General features: G+C 45.6%; 1 protein-coding gene across 3 annotated transcripts in view; it reads right to left on the bottom strand.

Annotated features, from left to right (window-relative positions):
• Bcl9 (BCL9 transcription coactivator) overlaps positions 1–2,869 on the bottom strand; it is a 90,790-nt gene extending 87,921 nt beyond the window's left edge. For all 3 annotated transcript variants that reach the window (XM_008827569.1, XM_008827572.1, XM_008827571.2), the window contains exon 1: positions 2,708–2,869. The gene's annotated coding sequence lies outside the window, so the exon portion shown is untranslated. The remainder of the gene's footprint in view (positions 1–2,707) is intronic.
• Between the last annotated feature and the right edge of the window lie 3,804 nt (positions 2,870–6,673).

The raw sequence follows: 6,673 nt of genomic DNA, 5'->3' as shown, positions 1-6,673 counted from the left end.
ACACAAAAACAGATACAAAAAAAAAAAATAACAGGGAGAGAGAGAGAGAGAGAGAGAGAGAGAGAGAGAGAGAGAGAGAGAGAGAATTTTCTTCAGTCATTGGAATCTCTGGGTTCTGCGTGAGTGGAATGGGTTGACTGAGATGAGGGGATACCAGCCTCACAGCCTCAAACACACACAAAAGGACAGTTAGCTGTGTTTAGTTGCAGAGTTTAGGTCAATAACTTATTCAACTTTACATACATTGTAATAGCTGAATGCTATGCTGTTCAATATACATTATCAATGTTACAACTACTGGTTTGTGCGACTCTGTAGTTAATATAGATCATATCGACAAGACTGGACACTTCCTGAGGACAGGAGCACATCTATCTTGCTGTTTTCTGAGTCCTCAGTGCCCAATACAGTGTCGAGGCATGGTAAAGGTCCCCTAAGTATCAACTGAGAACATGAATGAATTTGTGCAAGATTGATGCTGTGACTGATGCTTGCTGTGTTTGTTTCCAGTTGTGACGTGGGCCCGGCATAGTGTGCTGCTTAAACTCAGCACAGGAGCAGAACTGGAAAAGGTACTGTTAGATGCAATGAGGAGGAGAGGTTGGGGTGGGCTGGCATGATGACTCCCATGGCATTCAGAACCCCGAGGTGTGATCAGCTTCGCTGAGTACCTTTAGACCATTATTTCTTTTCTGGAGCCTTAACATCCTCCTCTAAAACATGACGAGTAACCTTTCTTCTCCTTCACAGTTCTGAAATGCTAACATTTTAGAACGATATCTGGACTCAGAAAGCTTGCCAGAGACAAATCATAGTAAGGCCTTCAGCCTTCAAAGTTGATAACAATTAAGTCTTAAGATGTAAAATATGATATTACAATAAGGAAGTTCTGGGACTTCCTGCCAGATGGAGGCCCCTAACGCCTTTCTCTCATCCTTTCCCACACCCAGCAGTCAGGTTTGCAGGCCCCTATGGGGAGATGAGAAATGCTTTTTAGCCAGAGTGGCCCTTGGCTTCCATCTCTGGGCTATCACAGGGAGTCAGTCTGATAAACATTTGCAGTTAGGATGGAAGGAGACTCAGCCACCCAGACTTCTATAGATATTTTTGGACATGTAGTAGACCAAGTCACAAAAAACCTGGAATTAGGTAAGAAAACAAAATTCCCCTAGAGAATTTCGAGAGAGCTACAACAGAGCACCTCAAAGCAATCCCTGAGTAAGAGCAGAAGAAAGGAAACCCACACTTCAAAATCATGAGCAGACATTTTTTTTCTTCCAAACAAACATGTTAAAGATGAATATTAGGCACTGATTTTAGTCCTCTCCTCCCAGCTCTCAAGACGTCACTTTAAAATGCAAATGTTTTCCACAAAACAGCTAGTGAATAAACAGCATCACATTCTTACCCCTATACACTGATATTTACTCTCTGATAAATGGCAATTGTAAATACCTCTCATTTAATCTCTAAAAGCCACAATAAAAATCTTTAACCTCCAACACAGAGTTTACAAATGTGCACACACACACACCGCCGGTGCCTGGAAACACAAGGTCTTGAATAAATGGCTATAACAAGAGGCACATTTTCTCTCCCGAGAATTTTAATTGACCTTAAAAAAAAAAATGTACCAAGAAGGAAAGGGGAAAACCTGACCCCTCCCACCCCATTCTCTGTACAAATCGACCAATAAATCTAACGAAAAGGCAGCAGAGGAAAGGACAGAAGCCAACAGGTGGAAAAAGGCTTTTTGTTCCCTTAGAAAGGCCCAGATACTTGATCTGTGCTCCCGACTGTTTTTCTCAGGGTGTCTTTAATGATGGTTTTATTATCATGACGGTGATGATCGCTAATAATGACACTTCCACTTTGTGATTCCACAGCTATACCAGCCTCAAGATTTCTCCACACATTTTAGATGTAATGGTCTGCTCTTGTTTGGCTTCACCCCAGGGGAGCAGGCAGCATCCCCAATCCCCTCTCCCGCTTTTACCGATGGGAAACTGAGGCAAGGGACACCCAACAACTCCTTTAATAGTGTCTAGGAGCAGAGAATTCTCTGAGACTGGAAAAGTTTCTGGATCGTCTCGGGGCAGGTCTTTACCTCTCCCCTTCCTGCCTGCCACGCCGCTCTCGTCCTCGGAGTCTGGTTGGGGTGATAAGGACTGGGGTACCTCCCCTTCACTACGAGGCACACGCCAGGGCAGTGTGTGGGAGGTCCACACGCACACCCAGACCCACGGGCACACTCGCACACACAAAGCGCCTTGCAATCTCTGCAGTCAGTCAGCAGAGCCCCAGCCAGCCCTAGCTCAGCCTGCGAATGCACAGCGGAGCTTGCAAGGCCTCCTTGGGCTGGAGCTGGGGTTTCACTCCAAGAGGGCTTTGCCGTTCTCTTCCAGGCTTCTCTCCCGCTTTCTCCTCTCTCTCTTTTCCCTCCCACCCTCCACCCTCCCATCCTCCTCCCACCCCTCTTCTTCCACCCCTTCTCCCCCACCAACCCAGAGGCACAGATCGTGTTACTGGGGTTCCCTGGAAAGAGGGACCATCCCCAGCCCTAAGCGCCTAGCGCAGACTTCAGGGGCAGAGCGCGAGCTTCAATCGCAGGACCCCAGCGCTCCTGAGCAGCGCAGGAATGAGACCCCCACTTCCAGGCACGGGAGAACAAGCCTGCCACAGAAGAAGGAATTGTTAGGGCTCTTACCTTTTTATGAGGAGAAATTCTGGAGAATCATTTCAGAAACTGAGGGGGGAAAGTGAATGAAGACAAAAAAGACCCTTTTCCTGCAATCCCTGGCCTCCTGGTATCAAGACACCAGGACAACATCAAAGCAACTTAGGGGGAACACTTTAGGGGCCTATTGTCTGCTCTGGTCTGATCTGTTTTTCTTCTGACTCCCCCTCTTGCTGCGGTGACACTTGGTACGGCCCAGGCATTCATGCCAAGTAGCTTTCACACATGGAAGCTTGTCTCAAGCAATTGCTGACAAGCCACAAACAAGACATTCTCCCTCCCTTCGCCGCACCCCCTCCTCCCCCCTCCACCTTTCCCTCCTCCCTTCTTGTCTCCCCTCCTCCTTTCTTCTGAATGCAAACTAAAACTCTCCAGTGACAGGCAGGCTTACAGGCTTGGCCTAGCTGCGAAGGCACACACACACACACACACACACACACACACTCACACTCACACTGGCTCACTCACACGCAAGCAGCTCAGCCACTTGCTGTTGAACTGGTGGAGTTAGGAGACAGGAAAAAGCCAGGCTGAGTTGGGGGCAGGGAGAGAAAGACGGAGAGCAAGATCGAGAGCCTCCTGTGTCCTAGTAAAATGGCAGGAGAGAGGTGAGCCCCTGGAAACCCAGCCATGGCCATACACGTGTGCACGCACACACTGACTTGGAGGCCATCTGAGCTTCAGGAAGAGTGGCCCAGGGAGGGAAAGAGCCAAGTCCCATCCACTTGGGATTGGGGGGTGGGTGGACCAGGACTGAGATCTCTGTTGACTGGTTAGGTGTTCTTTCTAGTTCTTTCTAGTCCTTCCTCCTTTACTGAGTAACCCGGCACAGACCTGAGCCACTGGTGAAGATAAAACCATGAACCGTGTCAATGTGTGAGAAAACTTAACTGTAGGTTCAACTTGTACCCAGGATATTTTTAAAGCAAAGCTTTATTCCCCTCTCTATCCCCCTCAGAACCCTAGAGAGAAGCAGCACAGACCCTAGTAAGACATAAACTCAGAGCGATGCTGAAGTTACTGATTGCCAGGCTGCTGCTGGAATTTGTGGAGGGTGGGCCTGGGATGGAGGGGGAGGGAGAGTCTGGGTGAGCTGTTTTCTAGGAATGAGGGGGAGCGAGGTAGGGAATGAACAGGGCTAGAGGCAAGCAGGAATTTGATTGGTGTGGATGGAGGAGGTGGGGAGTGGAAAGGGGGGGAGGGAGGGAGAGAGAGAGAGAGAGAGAGAGGAGAGGGAGGAGGAGGTGGAAGAGGAGGAGAGGGAGGAGGAGGAGGAGATGGAGGAGATGGAGGAGGAGAGGGAGGAGGAGATGGAGGAGGAGGAGGAGATGGAGGAGATGGAGAAGGAGATGGAGGAGGAGGGAGAGAGAGAGAAGAAGGAGGAGGAGGAGGAGGAGGAGGAGGAGAAGAAGAAGAAGAAGAAGAAGAAGAAGAAGAAGAAGAAGAAGAAGAAGAAGAAGAAGAAGGGCCAGAGACCTAAACGTGCCAAGTAAAGGAGATGGCAGAGGAAGGCAAAAACTGCGCACAGAGGGATCACAAAGGATGTGCAGATTTGCAGATGGCATGAAGTCAGGAAGGCTGGCTAAGAGCAGGAGGGCCACTGGGATGATTACATGACTCTCATATTTTTAGCATGCTGTGGAGTCAGACTGAGCAAGGCCTAGAGCCATCATCCCTGTGAGCTGGACTCCAATGGAGGCTCAGCCCCAACTGGTTCTAAGTTCTCTGTGTTTGCATGAGGGTTGCTTGTCCCCCTTCCTCAGAGTCTTCTCCAAAATTGAAATCATGTGAACATGCATCACTCATTCTTCTTAGGCACGCAGGTATATGACTTTTTTTTTTTTTTTTCACTTACAGCTATAGCTAAATGGCTTGTCACTACCTAAACCATGTCAAGACCTGTGTTCTGTTACTTTTCCCTCTTAGCTTGGTCCCTAGAACTGTCTGTCTGGATCCCAACGTACAGTGATGACGGTGGTGGTAATGAAAATGATTGCTTTCACTGGGTATTTACTCGAGTCTCAACATTTCCCAAGCATTTGTGTCATGAAGTAGTTTCTATTAAGACCATTTCCACTTAAATATTTTGCTTTTTAAAGGTGGCACAGGGAGGCCGGAGAGATAGCTCAGAGGTTGAGAATGCATACTGCTCTTATAGAGGACCAGAGTTCAGTTCCCAACATCCGTAATGGGTGCTCACAACTGCCTGTAACTCCAGTCCCTAGGGATCTGACAGTCATCTTCTGGACTCCCAGGACATCTGCACTCAGGTGCACAGCTCTCCCACATATACACATAATTTAAAAATAGTAAAAATAAATTTGTTTTTAATGAGGCACAGAGAAATTGAATGAGTTGTCTCAGGTCACAGAGCAAGGCAGAATTGGAGCTGAAATCGAGCTCTTTGATGTCAAAGCCCCAGCACTCACCTGCCTTGCTGTGCCCTCTCATGGAAGAGTTCAGGCTCTCCTGGCAGTCCACATCTAGCACTCCCAGTCCCACTGGCTGGCCACAGGAGTGGCTGTTTCCTTCTAAACCCTGGGGCTGGGTTTAGATCCTCTAACTTTGAGCCAGGGGAACTTCTGACCTCCCCTTAATAGGCTACTGAGTCACCCTGCACTTCTAAGGGGTGATGACTCATTGCATACAATGAGGCCTCCCAGACAATAATTGCATAAGGGGTCATCCTAACCTTCAGTGACCATCACAGGCTGCCTGCACTGGAGAAATGCACCTGAGACCAGGAATGCTTCTGCTTTTAAACAATAACATAAGCATTTTCTAAATCAAACAAACGAAAAACAAATTAAAACCAAAGTGTGGGAGTGAAGATGACAATAGCTGCACCCATAATACACACATACATACATATAATACATACACATAAATATACACATGCACACACATACACATTACACATACACATATGCACACACATATATAAACATACACATACACACATGCACACACATGCATATACATACACACATGTACACAATACACATACACACATGCACACACATACACATTACACATACACACATGCACACACATATATAAACATACACATACATGCACACACATTCATATACATACACACATGTACACAATACACATACACACATGCACATATACACATATGCACAAAGACACAGACAACACACACATAATATATACATACATGTACATGCACATAATACACAAAGACACATAGACACACAATACACACATGCACACACATACACATAGAGCCACACACACAGACACATAAACTTACATATAATACACATATACAGAGATATACAGACACATGCATACACACATAAATATAGAGATACACAGATACACATATACATACATATATATACACACAGAGATATACAGGCACACATATACACATAATACATATACACACAGAGATACATAGGCACACACATGTGTACATACACATACACATATACATATATAGAGACACATACACATACATATATGCAAGTAATATACATAGACACATATATAATATACACATACATATGCAGAGACACAGATACACAAATACATATAATATATATATGTACACAAAGACATACATACTCAGAGACATACATACATACACAGAGAAACACATATATATATATATACAGACACACAAAACATACATACACAGAGACACACATGTACAGATAGACACACATATACACACATACACAAGCTAAAAACAAAGTGTGGGAGACTCAGAGACACACAGACACATATATACTTACAAATACATACATAAAATATATGTACATACACAAAGACACACCTACATATACAGAGACATACACATACATAAAGACACACAGGGATACACAGAGACACACAAAGATACACATATACACATACATGCACAGAGACACAGACACACACATATAGAATACATATGCACAAAGACAT

Source organism: Nannospalax galili, unplaced genomic scaffold, assembly GCF_000622305.1.
Source record: "Nannospalax galili isolate Female #2095 unplaced genomic scaffold, S.galili_v1.0 scaffold693, whole genome shotgun sequence".
Lineage (NCBI taxonomy): Eukaryota > Metazoa > Chordata > Mammalia > Rodentia > Spalacidae > Nannospalax > Nannospalax galili.
The sequence above is the reverse complement of the archived record's forward strand: the minus strand, read 5'-3'. Positions and strand labels throughout refer to the sequence as shown.